The sequence below is a fragment of the Oncorhynchus kisutch genome, linkage group LG11 (assembly GCF_002021735.2).
Source record: "Oncorhynchus kisutch isolate 150728-3 linkage group LG11, Okis_V2, whole genome shotgun sequence".
Lineage (NCBI taxonomy): Eukaryota > Metazoa > Chordata > Actinopteri > Salmoniformes > Salmonidae > Oncorhynchus > Oncorhynchus kisutch.
The window spans coordinates 44,447,177-44,471,188 of NC_034184.2; the positions used below are offsets into that span (position 1 = coordinate 44,447,177).

Sequence of the window (24,012 nt, forward strand, 5' to 3'; positions counted from 1 at the left end):
CCCGTCTACCATGGAGGTTGACGGCATTCACCGCCAGCCTCAACAGCATTGTAAACAATGACACCCGGTTTGCTGTGTAACTCGTACCATCTAAACCAGTGGTTCCCAAACTGTGGGTCGCGGGACGACATTGTCAAAAAAACGTAAACAAACCAAATTGAATGCATGTAGAAAAGATAACAGACCTACACATTTTTCTATAATATTTCAGAATTTTAAATCAACAAAATAAAAGCTAGTCAGGCCCCCATTGATTGTTATAAGAATTGAGCATAAGAACACGGCATTAGCCATATCAAAATGCGTAGAATTGCAGGAAATTTGCTTAAAAACACCACAATTGTTTTTCAGCTCCTTGGTAGGATGTGTGGAATTGCAGGAGATTAGTTTTGAAAAAAAAAAAAAATTCTCAGTTGTCAAGATATTTTTTTACTTATTCTTTGGTCTATGTTTTTTCACCGCTCAACCCTTATGCCGGTCACGACTCAGACACCTCAACTGGTGGGTCACGAAGCTAAAAAGTTTGGGAACCCCTGATCTAAACTTAGCATAACTCATAAGGTTGCTCATGGTAGGCTAAAGGCGTCAGCATGCTTCAGTTCGGCTGTCGGCTAGCCTAAGCGATCGAGTGTGCTCGCATGCTCCCTGCTTGTCGAACATCTCACTCCAAAATCATGGGCATTAAAAATGGAGTTGGTCTCCCCTTTACTGCTGTAACAGCCTTCACTCTTATGGGAAGGCTTTCCACTAGATGTTGGAACATTTATAATAATAATAATAATAATAATAATGTCTTCATCTCTCAATCTTTGTCATATGGTTAATCAAAATGCTATCCAAATCTAAATGAAGATACAAACCCAAAAAGTAACTTCTATTGCCATTGCAACTATGTAAAAATACCCTACATAAACCCTACAAATAAAAACATTGCAGCCTGTAGGTAGAAAATATCCTGATAAAAATAAATATCCAATAAATCACTGACTAAGCATGGCATGTCTGCAACGAACTTGAAACATTTGATCAACTATTAACTTTGGTCCAGCCAGAACCTTGAGCAAGCGAACTTGCAACATTGTATAAAATATTCTGGTTCCTCAAGAGTTTCCCACCCCAGTCAGCTCTGGACAGACACAGGCTATTTGTGCAAGGGATAAGAAGCAGTGCTTGACTTGGGCAGGAACTCACTGGACCCGAGTACAGACACCTCAAATTGTATAGCGCTTGTACTCCTGTTCCTCTTATAGAATACTAGCTCTTATATAAGGTTCTACAGTTGACAGTGCATGTCAGAGCAAAAACTTAGCCATGAGGTGGAAGGAATTGTCCGTAGAGCTCAGAGACAGGATTGTGTCGAGGCACAGATCCGGGTAAGGGTACCAAAACATTTCTGCAGCATTGAAGGTCCCCAAGAACAAAGTTGCTTCCTTGCTTCAATCATTCTTAAATGGAATGGAACCACCAAGACCCTTCCTACAGCTGTCCGCCCGGCCAAACTGAGCAATCGGGGGAGAAAAGAACCTGATGGTCGCTCTGTCTGAGCTCCTGAGTTCCTCTGTGGAGATGGGATAACCTTCCAAAAGGACAACCATCACCAACCAGCACTCCACCAATCAGGCCTTTATGGTAGAGGGGCCAGACAGAAGCTACTCCTCAGTAAAATGCTCACGACAGCCCGCTTGGAGTTTAGCAAAAAGGTACCTAAAAAGACTCCTCAGACAATGAGGAAACCAAGATTAAAACTCTTTGGCCTGAATGCCAAGCGTCATGTCGGGAGGAAACCTGGCAACATCCATAGGGTTAAGCATGGTGGTGGCAGCATCATGCTGTGGGGATGTTTAACAGCAGCAGGGACTGGGAGACTACTCAGGATCGAAGCAAAAATGAACGGAGCAAAGTAGAGAGATCCTTAATGAAAAGTTGCTCCCGAGTGCTCAGGACCTCAGACTGGGTGAAGGTTCACCTACCAACAAGACCGCAACCCTAAGCACACAGCCAAAACAGCGCAGGAGTGACTTTAGGACAAGTCTCAATGTCCTTGAGTGGCCCAGCCAGAGCCCGAACTTGAACCCGATCAAACATCTCTGGAGAGACTTGAAGAGCTGTGCATCAATATTCCCCATCCAACCTGACAGAGCTTGAGAGGATCTGCAGAGAAGAATGGGTGAATCTCCCAAAATACAGGTGTGCCAAGCTTGTAGCTTCATAACAAAGACGACTCAAGGCTGTAATCACTAACAGAGGTGCTTCAATAAAGTACCAAGTAAAAGGTCTTAATACTTTTTTTTTGGCAAACATTTTTAATACCCGTTTTTGCATTGCCATTATGGGGTATTGTGTGTGTAGATTGATGAGGGATTTTATTTATTTATATATATATATATATATATATATTTTTTTTTTTTTTTTTAATAAATCTGAATAAGGCTGTAACCTAACGAAATGTGGAAAAGGTCAAGGGGTCAATGTATGTCATGGGGAATTGATATATAAACAAACACACACACTGAAGTTATGAAAAAATGAATGTGCACAAACTGGCAGGAGAGAGAACATTCTGGAGAGAGAAGTGCATTGTGCATCTGGGCACTTTGTTATGAATGGGCATTCCGACGTCTGCATTGGCCATGCAGCATTTACGGAGATACGGCCTCTGCAGAAGTCAGGGCATTTATACTTCTTGCATTTTGTGGAGCACAGTACAGAGCTGTTGTGAAGGAAGTTTTCAAGAAAGTGAGTTTGTGATTATACAGGATGTTTCGACCCGACGTGCCCTCACCAATCATGTCAATGCGGAGCTCTAGAGCCCTCCGGATCGTTACATTTGGGAGGGGCATGGCGATACGGTACAGAGCCCGATTTGGCTTTTAGCCTATGCTTCGGCAATGGATTAGTTCACTTAGATGGGCGCAAATATATACAGTATATATTTTTGCCACTGCACAACAAAAACAAAAAAATCTCATGCTGATGAGTATTTCTGTCTGTAATAAAGCCCTTTTGTGGGGGAAAACTCATTCTGATTGGCTGGGCCTGGCTCCCCAGTGGGTGTGCCTATTCCGTCCAAGGCCCACTCATAGAAGCATCCCTGCAGACATGTAAATCCATAGATTAGGGCCTAGTGAATTGATTTCCATTGATCGATTTCCTTATATGAACTGTAACTCAGTAAAATCTTAGAAATTCTTGCAAGTGGCTTTTACATTTTTGGACAGTATATATCTGACACCCGTTACCTCTCATTCACAGGTGTCCATCTCAATAAACCTGGGCGTACCTGGAATAACACTACTCATTGTCCGAGAGTCAGAGAATGCATTCGGCTTCAAGGATAAGGATTCTAGCACACAAATACTCAGATCTTCGTATGCACGGTGAACCAGTAGTTTTAACCTTGATAAAAATTAAACCTGATTCTGGGACTTCTCAGCGTGCAGTAATTTAGATTAGATTGAGCTACACCACAAGTAGAAGAAACTCTGTGGCACAGAGCTCCTCTGTACTTTGTCAGCTTCAAATAGAATGCGTTGAAACACCTTGTATTGAGAATAAATGCCAACAGAGCTTTTTCAGCACGCAAACCTTTATTCTTGCTTCTGAAAGTAAAGCGCAACACGAAATTGTTTGCCGAGAACAGACACGTAAAGAAGTGTATGGAATAAAATAGAAGTATAAATAGAAGTGTTACAAATATTTCGGACAAACTGTACAACAGTGTCTGCTATGAACAGGCATGTAAAAAAAAAAAAGAGGGGGAAAAAAGGTCAAATATCATGTGTAGATACATAATGTAAGCAATGTAAATACACTACATGACCAATAGTCGAAAAGTGCTCGTCGAAAATCTCATTCCAAAATCATGGGCATTAATATGGAGGTGGTCCCCCTTTGCTACTATAACAGCCCCCACTCTTCAGGGAAGTCTTTCCACTAGATGTTGGAACATTGCTGCGGGGACTTTTTATTAATTTTTTTATTTTACCTTTATTTAACCAGGTAGGCAAGTTGAGAACAAGTTCTCATTTACAATTGCGACCTGGCCAAGATAAAGCAAAGCAGTTCGACAGATACAACGACACAGAGTTACACATGGAGTAAAAACAAACATACAGTCAATAATGCAGTATAAACAAGTCTATATACAATGTGAGCAAATGAGGTGAGAAGGGAGGTAAAGGCAAAAAAAGGCCAAGATGACAAAGTAAATACAATATAGCAAGTAAAATACTGGAATGGTAGTTTTGCAATGGAAGAATGTGCAAAGTAGAAATAAAAAAATAATGGGGTGCAAAGGAGCAAAATAAATAAATTAATTAAAATTAAATACAGTTGGGAAAGAGGTAGTTGTTTGGGCTAAATTATAGGTGGGCTATGTACAGGTGCAGTAATCTGTGAGCTGCTCTGACAGTTGGTGCTTAAAGCTAGTGAGGGAGATAAGTGTTTCCAGTTTCAGAGATTTTTGTAGTTCGTTCCAGTCATTGGCAGCAGAGAACTGGAAGGAGAGGCGGCCAAAGAAAGAATTGGTTTTGGGGGTGACTAGAGAGATATACCTGCTGGAGCGTGTGCTACAGGTGGGAGATGCTATGGTGACCAGCGAGCTGAGATAAGGGGGGACTTTACCTAGCAGTGTCTTGTAGATGACATGGAGCCAGTGGGTTTGGCGACGAGTATGAAGCGAGGGCCAGCCAACGAGAGCGTACAGGTCGCAATGGTGGGTAGTATATGGGGCTTTGGTGATAAAACGGATTGCACTGTGATAGACTGCATCCAATTTGTTGAGTAGGGTATTGGAGGCTATTTTGTAAATGACATCGCCAAAGTCGAGGATTGGTAGGATGGTCAGTTTTACAAGGGTATGTTTGGCAGCATGAGTGAAGGATGCTTTGTTGCGAAATAGGAAGCCAATTCTAGATTTAACTTTGGATTGGAGATGTTTGATATGGGTCTGGAAGGAGAGTTTACAATCTAACCAGACACCTAAGTATTTGTAGTTGTCCACGTATTCTAAGTCAGAGCCGTCCAGAGTAGTGATGTTGGACAGGCGGGTAGGTGCATGCAGCGATCGGTTGAAGAGCATGCATTTAGTTTTACTTGCATTCAAGAGCAATTGGAGGCCATGGAAGGAGAGTTGTATGGCATTGAAGCTTGCCTGGAGGGTTGTTAACACAGTGTCCAGAGAAGGGCCGGAAGTATACAGAATGGTGTCGTCTGCGTAGAGGTGGATCAGGGACTCACCAGCAGCAAGAGCGACCTCATTGATGTATACAGAGAAGAGAGTCGGTCCAAGAATTGAACCCTGTGGCACCCCCATAGAGACTGCCAGAGGTCCGGACAGCAGACCCTCCGATTTGACACCCTGAACTCTATCAGAGAAGTAGTTGGTGAACCAGGCGAGGCTATCATTTGAGAAACCAAGGCTGTCGAGTCTGCCGATGAGGATATGGTGATTGACAGAGTCGAAAGCCTTGGCCAGATCAATGAATACGGCTGCACAGTAATGTTTCTTATCGATGGCGGTTAAGATATCGTTTAGGACCTTGAGCGTGGCTGAGGTGCACCCATGACCAGCTCTGAAACCAGATTGCATAGCAGAGAAGGTATGGTGAGATTCGAAATGGTCGGTAATCTGTTTGTTGACTTGGCTTTCGAAGACCTTAGAAAGGCACGGTAGGATAGATATAGGTCTGTAGCAGTTTGGGTCAAGAGTGTCCCCCCCTTTGAAGAGGGGGATGACCGCAGCTGCTTTCCAATCTTTGGGAATCTCAGACGACACGAAAGAGAGGTTGAACAGGCTAGTAATAGGGGTGGCAACAATTTCGGCAGATAATTTTAGAAAGAAAGGGTCCAGATTGTCTAGCCCGGCGGATTTGTAGGGGTCCAGATTTTGCAGCTCTTTCAGAACATCAGCTGAATGGATTTGGGAGAAGGAGAAATGGGGAAGGCTTGGGCGAGTTGCTGTTGGGGGTGCAGTGCTGTTGTCCGGGGTAGGAGTAGCCAGGTGGAAAGCATGGCCAGCCGTAGAAAAATGCTTATTGAAATTCTCAATTATGGTGGATTTATCAGTGGTGACAGTGTTTCCTATCTTCAGTGCAGTGGGCAGCTGGGAGGAGGTGTTCTTATTCTCCATGGACTTTACAGTGTCCCAGAACTTTTTTGAGTTAGTGTTGCAGGAAGCAAATTTCTGCTTGAAAAAGCTAGCCTTGGCTTTTCTAACTGCCTGTGTATAATGATTTCTAGCTTCCCTGAACAGCTGCATATCACGGGGGCTGTTCGATGCTAATGCAGAACGCCATAGGATGTTTTTGTGTTGGTTAAGGGCAGTCAGGTCTGGGGAGAACCAAGGGCTATATCTGTTCCTGGTTCTAAATTTCTTGAATGGGGCATGTTTATTTAGGATGGTTAGGAAGGCATTTTTAAAAAATATCCAGGCATCCTCTACTGACGGGATGAGATCAATATCCTTCCAGGATACCCCGGCCAGGTCGATTAGAAAGGCCTGCTCGCAGAAGTGTTTCAGGGAGCGTTTTACAGTGATGAGTAGCTTCCATTCAGCCACGAGAATTAGTTTGGTCAGGCGCTGATGTTGGGCGATTAGGCCTGGCTCACAGTCGGCATTGCAATTCATCCCAAATGTGTTCGATGGGGTTGAGGTCAGGGCTCTGTGCAGGCCAGTCAAGTTCTTCCACACCGATCTTGACAAACCATTTCTTTATGGACCTTGCTTTGAGCACGGGAGCATTATCATGCTGAAACAGGAAAGGGCCTTCCCCAAACTGTTGCCACAAAGTGGAGGCACAGAATCGTTGAGAATGTCATTGTGTGCTGTAGCGTTAAGATTTCCCTTCACTGGAACTAAGGGACCTAGTCGGAACCATGAAAAACAGCCCCAGACCATTACTCCTCCTCCACCAAACTTTATAGTTGGCACTACGCATTGGGGCAGGTAGCATTCTCCTGGCATTCGCCAAACCCAGATTTGTCTGTCGGACTGTCAGATGTTGAAGAGCGATTCATCACTCCAGACAACACGTTTCAAGTGCTCCAGAGTCCAATGGTGGCAAGCTTTACACCACTCCAGCCAATGTGCATGGTGATCTTACTCTTGTGTGCGGGGGCTCAGCCATGGAAACCCATTTAATAAAGTTCCCAATGAACAGTTCTTGTGCCGACTGCTTCCAGAGGCCGTTTGGAACATGGTGGTGAGTGTTGCAACCGAGGACAGACAATTTTTACACGCTATGCGCTTCAGCGGTACCGTTATATGAGCTTCTGTGACCTACCACTTTGTGGCAGAGCCGTTGCTGCTCCTAGACGTTTCCACTTCACAATAACAGCACATTATTTATTTAACTAGGCAAGTCAGGTAAGAACAAATTCATATTCACAATGACGGCCAACCCCGGCCAAACTAACAACGCTGGGCCAATTGTGTGCTGCTCTGTGTGACTCCCAATCACGGCCAGTTGTGATACAGCCTGGAATCGAACCAAGGTCTGTAGTGACACCTCTAGCACTGAGATGCAGTGCCTTAGACCGCTGCAAAAGTTAACCGGTACAACTTTAGTAGAGCAGAAATTTGATGAAGTGACTTGTTGGAAAGGTGACATCCTATGACAGTGCCAAGTTGAAAGTAGCTGAGCTCTTCATTAAGGACATTCTACTGCCAATGTTTGTCTACAGAGGTTGTGTGCCTGATTTTATACACCTGTCAGCAATGGGTGTGACTGAAATAGCTGAATCCACTCATTTGCAGGGGTGTCCACATACATACATACAAATATATATATATATAGAAACAGTCAAAAAAATTTTTTAAATAATGAAAGTGTCTTATGAACAGACATGTAAATAACAAAGTGTCAATGGAATAAAATGAAAGGGTCTAGTGTCTGACTCCTGAGATGTCTGAACAACAGAACAGGTTGTTAATTTCACTGTGTTCCCAGTCTTTCGGTACATGTCCTCTTCTTGAAGTCATGCACCAACTCATGCAGCCGGTGATGAAATCCGTCCCGGAGTTTTGACAGGAGTTCATCGATGAAATCAGCTATAGGTGCCAGGACCCTGTGGAGAGGATGAGAAGAGAAGGGAAATCAGGAGTGTCTGGAGATACGTGTGTGTGGTGCGGAGATGAGGAAAAAGAAAAGCGGAAAGGGGATCGGAGTAAAGTCTGAAATGATTTATTTACCTCTGGGAGAAGCTGGTGGCTCGGTGCATCCAAATCTTGAAATATGTCTTCAAACATTTGCAATGCCTTTGAGAGTGATGTGTCAAGGACTGCAGCTCTTTTTTTCCCCTTCTCACACCCCTGCTGCTCTGTGGCATCAGTGAGGAGCAAGCCAGTGAAGTAGGTCTTGGAGGTGGGCCCTGCTTTGCAGGTCCAGCATGGACATTGTTTCTAATTCTGCACAGCAACTCATTGCAGGAGATGAGTTAAGGGCCGATCACCAGTCAGTACTGGGGCACAGAGAACAAAACCAGGTGCTGTTTTCATTCAATGGTGTTTGCGTCTTGAAAATAAAGTAGAGGGCTATTTAGTACATATATCCAAAACATTAATGAACATCAAATATCATTAACCGAGACTACAATAGACTATATAATGTTGCAAACATTTGAGTAGAGAAAGCCTGGCCTAGCTACTCAACTAGCTGGACCTTGCTACCAAACCTTGTGTTACCAATGTGGGAAGCTTATGAATTTCTTTCTATGACAAAATTATGTTTGCTCAAAAGTAGTAAAGATCTTAGGTTGGTTGGCTTTTTTTCCCTGCACGAGTATGCTGCAAGTAGCCTAAGCTAACTGGTTAGCTATTGTTAGCAAAACATGGCTGCTCTTTTCAATGGCCTTTGGTGTAGATGCCATGCTGCTTTCAGTCTTCCCATCCCGAACAAGCCAGCACTGCGGTCCTCGTTTATTTTCTTTGCCTTGACGAACTTGTCCTGAACCCTAACCCACTTTATCAAACAAGGGTTCGGGTCAGACCCCAGTGTCTCTGCAATCTCCCTCCACGAATTGTCATTTACATGCTGGTCTTTATATAATGTATGGCTAGAATTGTACTGGTGTAGGTACTTTTGTAGCTCCTCGGTCAATTGATGCTCAAAGTTGTCGTTCGCCATGTTGAATCCACACCAAGTTTTGGCTCGAATCGACAAGCAGCAGAAACTCACATCACTCCTACAGTTGACCAATCATCGATGAAGGGGCGTAGACTTTGGCTCCCAAACATCGGCTAGAACTTAACAAAAAAATTCAAATAATTTAAGTGTACGCCCGAACCGCTGACAAACCCCTAAAGGATCTCCAAAACGTCACAAAATGACAATATATCCACAAACTTTGCCAAACTGTTTCGGTTGAGAATGTAAATTGTCAAGAACAGATATTAGCTAGCTAGAGCAAACCTAATAGCTAGCTAAAGCATTAGAATGCTTACCTGTTCCACTAGCCCCTCTTCTTCTTGTGTCGGAGTGACCTCAGGTGATCCACCGCTGTTTGATGACATTTTTTGCTAGATAATTCTCTCCTCAGACAGCTGTCATTCACTCACCGTGCTGTATGCACCTCTCACACGGGGGAGGAGCTACACGTCTGGCTACGCTTTTCAGTGATTCAAATACGTCAATGAAAACAGAGGACAAAGTGTAAATTATACAACAAGTACGTTTTATTTAACCTTGCCATCAGTTGGCAGCGTATTTTTAAGATTTGGAATCACATGCATTCTATTTGAAATTCCACTGATTTTCTGCGGAATTCTGCAAGCGCATATTACGTGCGGGTCTGGTTATAAAGGCATTTTCAATTGCATTAACCTATCCAACACAGTTGTCATGAGCCTCATGGGAAAAAAAGAAAAAACCACCATAAAGTGTACAGTTAATATAAGGATTTAGGCCAATCCAATTCAAACAGCAAGGTCATTCACGTATACACTAGGTTCTGATATGCACAGAAATTCCCCCAAAATAATTTCAGACTTGGGGTGGCCCTGATTACTTCCATTTTAACAGCCCAACACACAGTGACCAACCAAGGCAAGCTTCATCCCACTCACAGCAAGACTAACTATGAACATACTGTACACGCATGGGTAACCTTTCGTGTGAGCTAATCTATGCAGAGTACTCTGCTTGCACGTATAGTTCAATTCCATACACAGAGACTGACTGGGAACAGTTTTCTGAATTAGGCTTTTCTCACACACACAAGGTGGTGGTGAAATAAAGAACTTGAGTCCACTGGACAATGCAGCTTTCAGCAAACGCACTTAATAGGAGAAAAGTGCATGAGAACTAGCATAAAGCTGTTTGCTATTTTTGTTTGTTCACACATTTCCCTCCTGATGGACTGGTTGGTAATATGAAGCAATATCAAAACCATCTTAAAGGGGGCCATGTTTTTCCATGTGGGTTGGCAGAATTTATCCTGACGAAGGCTAATCACGTCCACGAAAACAAACAAAGAAAAGTTAGTTTACAAGACAAGAAGCATTGGAGGATTTACTTTCCAAAACCAGCTTTAAAATTGTGCCCAAGAATAGCTAAACCATGTGTTGTTTTACACAGAAATAAATATTGTCATTGTGCAACATTAACATTGGTTATGTTAGGCCGGTGACGAATCTGAATTTTGGCGAGTGCCCGCACGCAATGCCTGGCACATAGCATGTAATTCTCAATCAAATGTAGGCGATGTTTTCCAAAACATCAGAAGGACAATAGCCCATCCACTCATGCAACATATCAGAGGTGTAACATGTAATGTTTCAGAATGATAAGGCGGTGGTGGGCACTAGGATATGGGGTGTAAGCATAGGCTAAATGCACTGACACAATACTGTAATGTGGTCGAATAGTAGTGAGGCCCTCATCTACTTACGGCTCCTACACAGGGTTGCCTATAAGATACTGTGGTTAGGCTGTCCATCCTGTGTCCACATTAGCATGGCGGCATTCTGATTAGGCATCAAAAAGAGCCTTGAGTGAAACGCAGCACCCAAAATAATAATGCAGATGTGAGACTGGTATAGAAAGATCACTAGCAGACAAGTAGTAGGCCTACAGTGCATTCGGAAAGTATTCAGACCCCTCCACTTTTTGTTACAGCCTTATTCTAAATTGGATTAAATGATTTTCCTCTCGATCTACACACAATACCCAATGACAAAGCAAAAACAGGATTATAGAAGAAAAATACATCAATAATAATAATAATAATAAGATAAGAAATAATCACATTTACTCAGTACTTTGCTGAAGCATCTTTGGCAGCGATTACAGCTTTGAGTCGTCTTGGGTATGAAGATACACACTTGGCACACCTGTGTTTGGAGAGATACACCCATTCTTCACTGCAGATCCTCAAAAGCTCTGTCAGGATGGATGGGGAGCGTCGGTGCACAACTATTTTCAAGTCTCTCCAGAGATGTTCAATCAGGTTCAAAGTCCTGCCTCTGGCTGGGCCACTCAAGGACATAGAGACTTGTCCCGAAGCCATTCCTGCGTCGTCTTGGCTGTGTGCTTATAGTCGTTCTCCTGTTGGGAGGTGAACATTTGCCCTAAGTCCTGAGCAATCTGGAGCAGGTTTTCGTCAAGGTACTTTGCTCCATCCATTTGTCCCCTCGATCCTGACTAGTCTCCCCATCCCTGCCGCTGAAAAACATCCCGACAGCATGATGCAACCAACACTGCAACCAACACGCTTCACCATAGGGATGGCACCAGGTTCTCTCCAGAAGTGATGCTTGGCATTCAGGCCAAAGAGTTCAATCTTGGTTTCATCAGAGCAGAGCATCTTGCTTGATCACGGTCTGAGAATCTTTAGCTGCCTTTTGGCAAACTCCAAGCAGGCTGTCATGTGCCTTTTACTGAGGTGTGGCTTCCGTCTGGCCACTCTACCATGAAGATCTGATTGGTGGAGTGCTGCAGAGATGGTTGTCCTTCTGGAAGGTTCTGCCATCTCCAGAGGAACTCTGGAGCTCTGTCAGAGTGACCACCCTGACCAAGGCCATTCTCCCCCGATTGCTCCGTTTGGCCAGCTCTAGGAAGAAACTTTGTGGATCCAAACGTTTTCCCATTTAAGAATGATGGAGGCCAATGTGTTCTTGGGCCTTCAATGCAGCAGGAATGTTTTGGTACCCTTCCCAACTCTGTGCCTCGACACAATCCTGTCTCGGAGCGCTACGGACAATCGCGGCTTGGTTATGCTCTGACATGCACTGTCAACTGTGGGACCTTACATAGAAAGGTGTGCCTTTCCAAATCATGTCCAAGCAATTGAATTTACCACAGGTGGACTCCAGTCAAGTTGTAGAAGGACCTAAAAGGATGATCAATGGAAGCAGGATGCACCTGATGTCAATTAAGTCTCATTGCAAAGGGTGTGAATACTTATGTAAATAAGTTTTTCTATTTAAAAAATAAAAAATAAAAAAATAAAAACCTGTTTCACTGTCATTATGGGGTTTGTGTGTAGATTGATGAGGGGGAAAAAGTTATTGAATCCATTTCAGAATATGGCTGTAACGTAACAAAATGTGGAAAAGGTCAAGGGGTCTGAATATTTTTTAATGCACTATATGCAAACCTCTCTGTGCAGCATGCCTGTGCAGAATCTCAGTGCATTCAATGCAAAGCTAATATGACGTAGGCCTAGCCTATGAAAGGGAGAGGGGGTTGCAGAGATCAACCTATTGAGGCGACGACAAACTGACAACACAACAAACACCCTCTTACCACAACTAAAACTGCAGCCATCTTAAATTCCTGCTTTGCCAAATGACACTGAGCAACCCAATATCACAAAATAAACACCAACAGCCCATATAAGACCATTATGGATGGAACGTATTACTTCAGATATAAAAAAAAAAAGTAAAGGTCCCTTTTTCGGGACCCTGTCTTTCAAAAGATAATTCGTAAAAATCAACAAAAATAATCAGATCATTGTAAAGGGTTTAAACACTGTTTCCTATGCTTGTTCAATGAACCATAAACAATTCATGAACATGCACCTGTGGAACGGTCGTTAAGACACTAACAGAAGGTAGGCAATTAAGGTCAGTCATGAAAACTTAGGACACACACAAAAAAAAGAGGCCTTTCTACAGACTCTGAAAAACACCAAAAGAAAGATGCCCAGGGTCCCTGCTCATCTGTGTGAACATGACTTAGGCATGAGGACTGCAGATGTGGCAAGGGCAATACATTGCAATGTCCGTACTGTGAGACGCCTAAGACGGCGCTACAGGGAGACAGGACGGACAGCTGATCATCCTTGCAGTGGCAGACCACATGTAACAACACCTGCAAAGGATTGGAACATCTGAACATCACACCTGCAGAACAGGTACAGGATGGCAACAACTGCCCAATTTACACCAGGAACGCACAATCGCTCCATCAATGCTCAGACTGTCCGCAATAGGCTGGAATGAGGGCTTGTAGGCTGTTGTAAAGGCAGGTCCAGACAAAATCACCGGCAACAACGTCACCTATGGGCACAAACTCACCGACGCAAAAAGTGCTTTTCACTGAAGAGTCGCGGTTGTGTCTCACCAGGGGTGATGGTCAGATTCGAGGTTATTGTCGAAGGAATGAGCATTACACCGAGGCCTGTACTCTGGAGCAGGATCGATTTGGAGGTGGAGGGTCTGTCATGGTCTGGGGCGGTGTGTCACAGCATCATCGGACTGAGCTTGTTGTCATTGCAGGCAATCAATGCTGTGCGTTACAGGGAAGACATCCTCCTCCCTCATGTGGTACCTTTCCTGCAGGCTCATCCTGACATGACCCTCCAGCATGACAATGCCACCAGCCATACCGCTCGTTCTGTGCGTGATTTCCTGCAAGACAGAAATACCATGGCCAGCAAAGAGCCCGGATCTCAATCCCATTGAGCACGTCTGGGATCTGTTAGATCAGAGGGTGAGAGTGAGGGCCATTCCCTCCAGAAATGTCCGGGAACTAGCAGGTGCCTTGGTGGAAGAGTGGGTTAACAGCTCACAGGAAGAACTGGCAAATCTGGTGCAGTCCATGAGGAAGAGATGCACTGCAGTACGTAATGCTTAAAAACTTTTGATTTTGACCCCCACTTTGTTCAGGGACACATTTAATTTCTGTTAGTCACATCTGTGGAACTTGTTCAGTTTATGTCTCAGTTCTTGAAACTTGTTATGTTCATGTAAATATTTACACATTAAGTTTGCTGAAAATAAACGCAGTTGACAGCGAGAGGACGTTTCTTTTTTTTCTTAGTTTAGCAGTAAACAGGCATAAAAAACAGCATCCAGGACCGGAACAACCAATTGTTAAATTCTTGGGCAGACTCATTTCTCTGTATATATCAGCGAGGTCGCTCTTGCTGCTGGTGATTCCCTGATCCACCTTCATGCACACTACACCATTCTGTATACATCTGGCCCTTCTTTGGACACGGTGTTAACAAACCTCCAAATGAGCTTCAATGCCATACAACACTCCTTCCGTGGCCTCCAAATGCTCTTAAAATGCAAGTAAAACTAAATGCATGCTTTTCAACCAATCGCTGCCCACACCCGCCCACCTAGCATCACTACTCTGGACAGTTCTGACTTAGAACATGTGGACAACTACAAATACCTAGGTGTCTGGCTAAACTATAAACTCTCCTTCCAGACTCATATTAAACAGCTCCAATCCAAAATTAAATGTAGAATCGGCTTCCTATTTCGCAACAAAGCCTCCTTAACACACGTCGCCAAACATACCGATCCTCGACTTTGGCCATGTCAAATGCAGTCTATCACAGTGCCATCCGTTTTGTCACCAAAGTCGCATACACTACCCACCACTCACCTTCACTAGGGGGCACTATTTTCACCTCCGGGTGAAAAGCGTGCCCAAGGTAAACTGCCTGCTACTCAGGCCCAGAAGCTAGGATATGCATATAATTGGTAGATTTGGATAGAAAACTCTAAAGTTTCCAAAACTGTTCAAAATAATAACAGAACTGATTTGGCAGGCGAAAACCTGAGAAAAATCCATTCAGGAAGTGGGATTTTTTTATGTTTGTAGTTTTCTATTGAATGCCATTACAGTATCCATTGACTTAGGACTCAAATTCCACTTCCTATGGCTTCCACTAGACAACAGTCTTTAAAAATTGTTTCAGGCTTGTATTCTGAAAAATGAGAGAGTAAGACCACTCTGAATGAGTGGTCACTACAGTGTCCCAGAGGTTTTTCATGCGCACGACCGAGAGTGCGCTTTTCTTGTTTACCTTTTATATTGACAACGTTCTTGTCCGGTTGAAATATGATTGATTATTTAAGGCTAAAAACAACCTGAGGATTGATTATAAACATCGTTTGACATGTTTCTACAAACTTTACGGATACTATTTGGATTTTTCGTCTGCCTGTTGTGACTGCGTTTGAGCCTGTGGATTACTGAACAAAAACGGAGGTTTTGGATATAAAGAGGGACTTTATCGAACAAAACTAACATTTATTGAGTAAATTAAGGTCTTCTGAGTGCAACCATATGAAGATCATCAAAGGTAAGTGACTGACTTGTGTAACTCCTCTACTTGTCTGGTTACTGTTTGTAATGATTTGTCTGCTGGGCGCTGTTCTCAGATAATCGCATGGTATGCTTTTGCCGTGAAGCCTTTCTGAAATCTGACACCGTGGTTGGATTAACAAGAAGTTCATCTTTAAACCGATGTATAACACTTGTATGTTTTATTAAGTTTTATAATGAGTACTTTGTTTTTGAATTTGGCGCTCTGCAATTTCCCTGGATGTTGGCCAGGTGGGACACTAGCGTACCCTATTGAGGTTGAACATCAGCTATCTGAGCAGCTAACTGATCGCTGGATGGGCTGTGTACAGCTGCAATCTACCTACCTCATCCCCATATTGTTTTTATTTACTTTTTTGCACACCAGTATTTCTACTTGCACATCTATCACTCGTGTTAATTTGCTCAATTCTAATTACGTCGCTACCATGGCCTATTTATTGCCTTACCTCCTCACGCCATTTGCACACACACACACATATACATTATATATATACACATTATATATATATATATATATATATATATATATATATATATATATATATATATATATATATATATATATATATATATATATATATATATATATATATTATATATATTATATACATTATATATATACACATTATATATATATATATATATATATATATAATATACATATATATATATATATAATATACATACACACACACTTTTTTCCCATTTGTGTTATTGACTGTATGTTGGTTTTTTCCATGTGTAACTCTGTTGTTGTTTGTGTCGCACTGCTTTGCTTTATCTTGGCCATGTCACAGTTGTAAATGAGAACTTGTTCTCAACTAGCCTACCTGGGTAAACAATGGTGAAATACATTTTTTTTATTCAATAATGTGCCAATAACGTGGCTTTTAGGGAAGTCTGACTCATCTAGACCTGTGCTACAATTAGTGTAGGTAGGCTATAGAGTGAACATTAATACCAGTCAAAGTGTGTGTAGCAAGTGGGGCCTAATAGATGCTATGGAAGCACAGTGCTGATCTAGTTGCTATATGTATCATCAACTAGCCTAGACGGACAATAAGTGCAACTCTAGCCCATAGAAAACTCTGGCTGCGTTAACACAGGACTGGGCTACTTCTGCTTCTCAACAGCCTAACACACCCATTCTCTGGGGATCCTAGTGATCTAAGAGGGAGTTGGAGAGCGGACAAGATTAAGGGAGGAAGCCTTCACTCTACCCAGACCAGAGTAAATTAGATATGAAGTTGCGAAGCAAAAAGAAAGGTGTTTGGGATGGCTGAGAGCCATGGAGGGTCTGTTCTGTTCAAGACACTCGCATTAAGACCTTTTGATTCTCCATAATTTCTATCTAGCCAGACAACGGGCTAATAACAATAGGCTAGGTAGGCCTACTTGTTTCGCCAGAGTTATGAGAAAGGTTTAATATAAGATGCATCTGTAGTGCGCAGTTCAAGTGCTTGATCATGATGCAGTAAGCCTAGGCCATATGGACAAAATATATTTGACAAATTTAGATTTTTTTAATAATTCAAATGTCCCAAATATGCTTCCTGAGTAGTTCATGCCCCCAGGGTGGCAACACAAGTGATTTCAATGGGGCTTTCTCCATTTATACCGTTCAATCCAACAACAAAAAAATAATAAAGCATTTTTATAAATTTTTGTATTTCCTGCACTTTTATTATAATTTCCACATTGTGCCACGTAGGATATATCCCCCCCAAAAATCTAGGCCTAGTTAATTGGCGAACTGTTGGAATCATGGAAATAATGATTATTCTAATCCTATAGTTGGAATATAATGGGCAGCACCTTTAATACATTGTTGTTTGACATAACAATGAATGAATAAGCCAGTGATGAATAATTGACAGGGTTTGAACCAAAGTGTTGGTCAGTGTTTCCAGGTGACCCTAATTAGATATTACATTACATGTTGTTTTCTTACTTCATGTAGGTAGCTAGCCAGCCAAGATATTCATGCTCTGCCTATTCCTCTCTGATAAAGACAGCGTTGCACAAACATGCTCATCGAGGTCTACATTAGCAATGGTACTATGCAGTATTAGCTACGTTTGCTCTGACTCTTACTAGCGATTAGCATTAGCGGCTAAATAAAATTATTTTATCAAAACCTTGTGAAGAAAAGACAAACTTGCAAACAGTTAGTAACATAATTACAGAACGCTTGTGGAAAGCAGCATGTCACCAACATTGTTGCATCCATCTTACCATGCGGAGTGAATGGCAAGAAAGTGCTCATGACGCCGTGGTTGAACTGCTCTTTCCATGAGTGAGAGGGCTTGGTGTGGATAGTGGCATGCAGAAGCAGGAGAGGAGAGAGATGACTCAAGTAGCAAACTATAAAAATTGATATTGTACATGCCCGAGTTGCATAAAATAAAAACCAACCGGTCCATGCATCAATATAACACCCAGACCTAAGTCAGCCTTAATTGGTCAACCCTACTCCAGGGACCTGGAGAGCTACCTGGTATGTAGGCTTTTGCACCGGCACAGCTGAAATAGCCTAGCCAACACCTAATTATGCTAACCAGCTACTCATCAGGACCTTCATTTGCTGAATTAGTTGTATTATAAACTCAGCACAAAAAGGAACATCCCGTCTTTCAAAGATATTTACGAATTAACGTCACAGATCTTCAATGTAAAGGGTTTAAACACTGTTTCCCATGCTTGTTCAATGAACCATAAACAACTAACAAACATGCACCTGTGGAACGGTCGTTAAGACACTAACAGAAGGTAGGCAATTGAGGTCACAGTTATGAAAACTTAGGACACTAAAGAAGCATTTCATCTGACTCTGAAAAACACCAAAAGAAAGATGCTCAAGGTCACTGGTCATCTGCGTGAACATGCCTTAGGCATGCTGCAAGGAGGCATGAGGACTGCAGATGTAGCCAGGGCAATAAATTGCAATGTCCATACTGTGAGACACCTACGACAGTTAAACAGGGAGACAGGACGGAGAGCTGATCGTCCTCGCAGTGGCAGAACACATGTAACAACACCTGCACAGGATCAGTACATCACACCTGCGGGACAGGTACAGGATGGCAACAACAACTGCCCGAGTTACACCAGGAACGCACAATCCCACCATCAATGCTCAGACTGTCCGCAATAGGCTGAGAGAGGCTGGACTGAGGACTTGTAGGCCTATTGTAAGGCAGGTCCTCACCAGACAAATCACCGGCAACAACGTCACCTATGGGTACAAACCCACCGTCGCTGGACCAGACAGGACTGGCAAAAAGAGCTCTTCACTGACGCGTCGCGGTTTTGCCTCATCAGGAGTGATGGTCGGATTCGCGTTTATAGTCAAAGCAATGAGAGTTACACCGAGGCCTGTCCTCTGGATCGGGATCGATTTGGAGGTGGAGGGTCTGTCATGGTCTGGGGCGGTGTGTCACAGCATCATCGGTCTGAGCTTGTTGTCATTGCAGGCAATCTCAATGCTGTGCGTTACAGGGAAGACATCCTCCTCCCTCATGTGGTACCCTTCCTGCAGGCTCATCCTGACATGACCTTCCAGCATGACAATGCCACCAGCCATACTGCTCGTTCTGTGCGTGATTTCCTGCAAGACAGGAATGTCAGTGTTCTGCCATGGCCAGCAAAGAGCCCGGATCTCAATCCCATTGAGCACGTCTGAGACCAGTTGGAACGGAGGGTGAGGGCTAGGGCTATTCCCCTCAGAAATGTCCAGGAACTTGCAAGTGCCTTGGTGAAAGATTGGGGTAACATCTCACAGCAAGAAGAGGCAAATCTGGTGCAGTCCATGAGGAGATGCACTGCAGTACTTAATGCAGCTGGTGGCCACACCAGATACTGACTGACTGTTACTACCTCCCCCTTTTTTTCACAGACACATTATTCCATTTCTGTTAGTCACGTGTCTGTGGAACTTGTTCAGTTTATGTCTCAGTTGTTGAATCTTATGTTCATACAAATATTTACACATGTTAAGTTTGCTGAAAATAAACAGTTGACAGTGAGAGGACGTTTATTTTTTTTCCTGAGTATAGTAGGGTTGGAGCAAAGCCTGCACACCCAGTAACTCTCCAGTCTGAGGAAGATTGGTCACCCCTGCATTACACTAATGCATAAGCCTATAGGTTTCATACATTTTAATTATGAAAACAAATTAGCGTTGACTAAGCCAACACACCAAAATCATATTCATGAACTTCTCCACAGCCTTTAATATAGTGCAACCACACTTTCTACTTAAACAACTTTGTGACCTAAATGTCAACTCGGGCCTGGTGCTGTGGGTCCAAAAGTCCCTGAGGGATCAACCCCAGAGGGTCAGTGTTTAAGGCACCTTAGTCCAGGGCTATTCAGTGCAACCATTTTACTTGCATTTGCACCTAAAAATAGATGTGTGCAAACTGAGAAAAAAAATCAAGTATGAGCACATCTGCGAGTTGTGATTTTATTATCCCATTCTCAGCCGATTTAGTCCACTGGTCCCACTCTCACAGAACTACCCTACGCCTTCCCCCCTTTCTCCAGATGAAATTCTGAAACTAGTGATGTCTGGCCACCAGACCCCACCCCCTACTCCAGACCATCTCTGGAGACCACCCATTCTAACTTCCCTATCAACTCATCCCTGACCACTGGCTGTATTTTTATTTTTTTAATGACCAGAGTGGCAAATATGTGGACGATATGGCACTGGTTGCTTGCCTGGAGGGCAAGTCTAGCTCAAGCTAATCCCAGTTCCTTGACTGTCTTGTGACATGGATTGACAATAGCTTCATTGACCTTAATTTCACCAAAACTAAAGAATTGTGCCTTGGAGGTAAGCTGGGGAGCAGGATGTGGAGCAAGTAACACATTTTAAATACTTGGAACAATTTTAGACCACAAACAACCTCCAGGAAAACATTTACCTCATTTATTTAAAGAACGCAGTGTCTTCCTACTTAGGCAGCTAAAACGTTAAAGAAAGCAAAACACACACACTGACTATGGTTTACCGATAGAGTGTTCTCACTTTCAACATCTCCTCCTGCTGGTATGGGAACTTCTCAGTCAGGAAGAGGAGTAAACTTGCACAAGTCATCAATCAGGTCAGTAAAACAGTCGTCAGGAAACAGCCACAATTCCAATAAGTGTACACACAGAACATCGCCAGGATAGCACTCCAGGTGCTCAACACCACCATCCACCTACTGCAGGCATCCTTCGCAATGCTGCTGTCAGGTCGGAGACTAAAAAAGGTGCCACTCGCAAGGAAGAATGGACAAATAAAATATTTTATCCCCTCTGCAGTGACAATCCTATACAAGACTGATTAACTGACATGTAAATGTTTAATGTTCGTTTTATCGTTTTACTGTAGGCCTGAGAGGCAAAGACATTCCCATTCTGTGCAAACGTAATGGACAATAAAGTTGACTTATCTTAAATAATATGCCAGTAATAGCCTTGGGATAGGCTAGCCCTACAATAAATCACGTTTAAGGGTGCTGCATGACAATGGTGGAAGACATACCTGGGACACATAAGGAAACAATTAGCAAAGCCGTTATTCTTGGATTGATTCCATTCATTGTTATTATATAAGGACGAAGTGAAATACTTCATAATAGCATTAGAGTATGGTGCATGCACAGAACGACATCAGCTATAACGTTACTATAATTTGGAACATCCATTGGTGAGGCTATAACCTAGCTAACTAACCAACATAACTGATGAATATTTTCAAGACAATATTCATTAGTTAAATTGTGCGATTAGCATTGGACCAGCTAATATTTAAGCAATCAAACGAATATTTTAGCATTGCATGCGAGAGAGCCATTTAAAAGGGTGTAGTAGTGCCAAATCAAGGCCTATTCTCGGGTCAGACAGCACTGGCTAGCTAGCTAACTAAACTAGCTACTTACTGTTGCTAGCCAACTACTACCACCACTGGACATTGACAATAGTTATCCTTAACGTTACATCATGACATGTAAGGAGCTGTCTAATACGAATTGGTTTTAGACAGGTGGGGGTTGTGATAATATACATCGCTAGATCAATTGTAACGTTACTAAACAAAAATAAACTTCACCGAGAGACCCCCCCCCCCCCCCAAAAAAAATGCTGGATTTCCCAAATAACGGTGGCTAGCTATTTAGCTAGCATGATGCTAACATGAGCTTCAACATCGAGTTGGTCTGCTAGCTAGCTAGCGAACGTTAGTTAAATAGTTAGCTAGCATGAACGAATCTGACAAGAAATTACAGACAGACGTATCTACACAATACTGTTATCATGCGATAGAAACTAGCTAAATAGCTAACACGTATTCATCATGGTTATAAGTATTCTCAACTTACCCTTTTGTCTTTTATAACCAGTACTCAGTAGCTCTCTTTGTCTGCAAAAAAATTGCTAGAAGTCAGGCACATATCCCCCCTTCAGCTCCACGGTGTCGATGAAACACAAAAATGTATGCGGCCGGTTTTCAATTTCATTCCGAATGGTCTCTCTAATCAAATAATCTAAGACAATGTACATGTTAAAAATGATAAAATGTCTCTTGGCCGACACTTCTTTTCGGCCGTGGTATTCATTCCTGTCAAAGCCGAGCAAAGAGGCGTTCAGTAGATTGCAGACGGGTAGAGAATGGCAACATGGAACTCCAATGAGTAAAGCAGAACGGTGAGCTTCAAGATAGTGGATACGGATAGGGAAAGTCCATGCCAGTGGCCCAGCATGACAGACACTACCTATCGCCAATGATAGCAGAGTAGACGAGCAAGTGGCCTGGCAACTACTTGGAAACGTGGAGACTGAAAAGGCTGATGTGGGCCTTGGGTGCCTCGGTTGATTCGTGTCAATTAGCTCGAGTTTGTATAATAATTTAAATAGAAAAAACTATTTCAAGTGTCGGATCCGGCGTCGTTTTGTGGCTCTGTTCATAAACAATGTGTCATGGAATCGCTACATCGAAATTCTCTTCCCAACTATTTTGCAATCAACTTAAACCATTATTCATTGTTGACACGTGTAAATTGTTCTGATGAGTAGATTTCAGTGGTAATTTAGTTTTATGATTTGAACCCACCTTAACATGCATTGTTGCGCATAATGCTCATTCCAGTACACTGTAAGCATCTGTCATAATGAGTGGTGCACATTACTTTGATGGTGGGAATTTGTGGTTTCATTATTGAACGTCAATTTGTTTGACGGTTTTCATACCAATTCATCACGATGAATTAGACGTCATAGCACAACAAACCGCTTAATACTGTTTCAGAAATATACTTTTCTTTCTTCAAACTTGCATACAATTTTGTGTAAAAGTATCATAAAGTCTACAAATGTTAAATTACACACAATCCTCTAAAAACAGTCACCTAACAATTTTAAGTATAACTTCCTTGCTCTGAAGCAAGCTTCCAGAAAATTGGAACGGAAATGGCGCCACACCAAACTGGAAGTCTTCCGACTAGCTTGGAAGGACAGTACCGTGCAGTACCGTAGAGCCCTTACTGCTGCTCGATCATCCTATTTTTCTAACTTAATTGAGGAAAATAAGAACAATCCGAAATTCCTTTTTAATACTGTCGCAAAGCTAACTAAAAAGCAGCATTCCCCAAGAGAGGATGACTTTCACTTTAGCAGTGATAAATTCATGAACTTCTTTGAGGAAAAGATTATGATTATTAGAAAGCAAATTACGGACTCCTCTTTAAACCTGCGTATTCCTCCAAACCTCAGTTGTCCTGAGTCTGCACAACTCTGCCAGGACCTAGGATCAAGAGAGACGCTCAAGTGTTTTAGCACTATATCTCTTGACACAATGATGAAAATAATCATGGCCTCTAAACCTTCAAGCTGCATACTGGACCCTATTCCAACTAAACTACTGAAAGAGCTGCTTCCTGTGCTTGGCCCTCCTATGTTGAACATAATAAACGGCTCTCTATCCACTGGATGTGTACCAAACTCACTAAAAGTGGCAGTAATAAAGCCTCTCTTGAAAAAGCCAAACCTTGACCCAGAAAATATAAAAAACTATCGGCCTATATCGAATCTTCCATTCCTCTCAAAAATTTTAGAGAAGGCTGTTGCGCAGCAACTCACTGCCTTCCTGAAGACAAACAATGTATACGAAATGCTTCAGTCTGGTTTTAGACCCCATCATAGCACTGAGACGGCACTTGTGAAGGTGGTAAATGACATTTTAATGGCATCGGACCGAGGCTCTGCATCTGTCCTCGTGCTCCTAGACCTTAGTGCTGCTTTTGATACCATCGATCACCACATTCTTTTGGAGAGATTGGAAACCCAAATTGGTCTACACGGACATGTTCTGGCCTGGTTTAGATCTTATCTGTCGGAAAGATATCAGTTTGTCTCTGTGAATGGTTTGTCCTCTGACAAATCAACTGTAAATTTC

The 24,012-nt window shown here is 42.7% G+C and overlaps 1 protein-coding gene across 1 annotated transcript in view; it reads right to left on the minus strand.

The window, feature by feature from the left end:
• The window catches only part of LOC109899632 (suppressor of cytokine signaling 5-like), a 33,812-nt gene extending 11,351 nt beyond the window's left edge, over nt 1–22,461 (minus strand). Inside the window, exon 1 of the mRNA XM_020495046.2 lies at nt 21,941–22,461. The gene's annotated coding sequence lies outside the window, so the exon portion shown is untranslated. The remainder of the gene's footprint in view (nt 1–21,940) is intronic.
• Between the last annotated feature and the right edge of the window lie 1,551 nt (nt 22,462–24,012).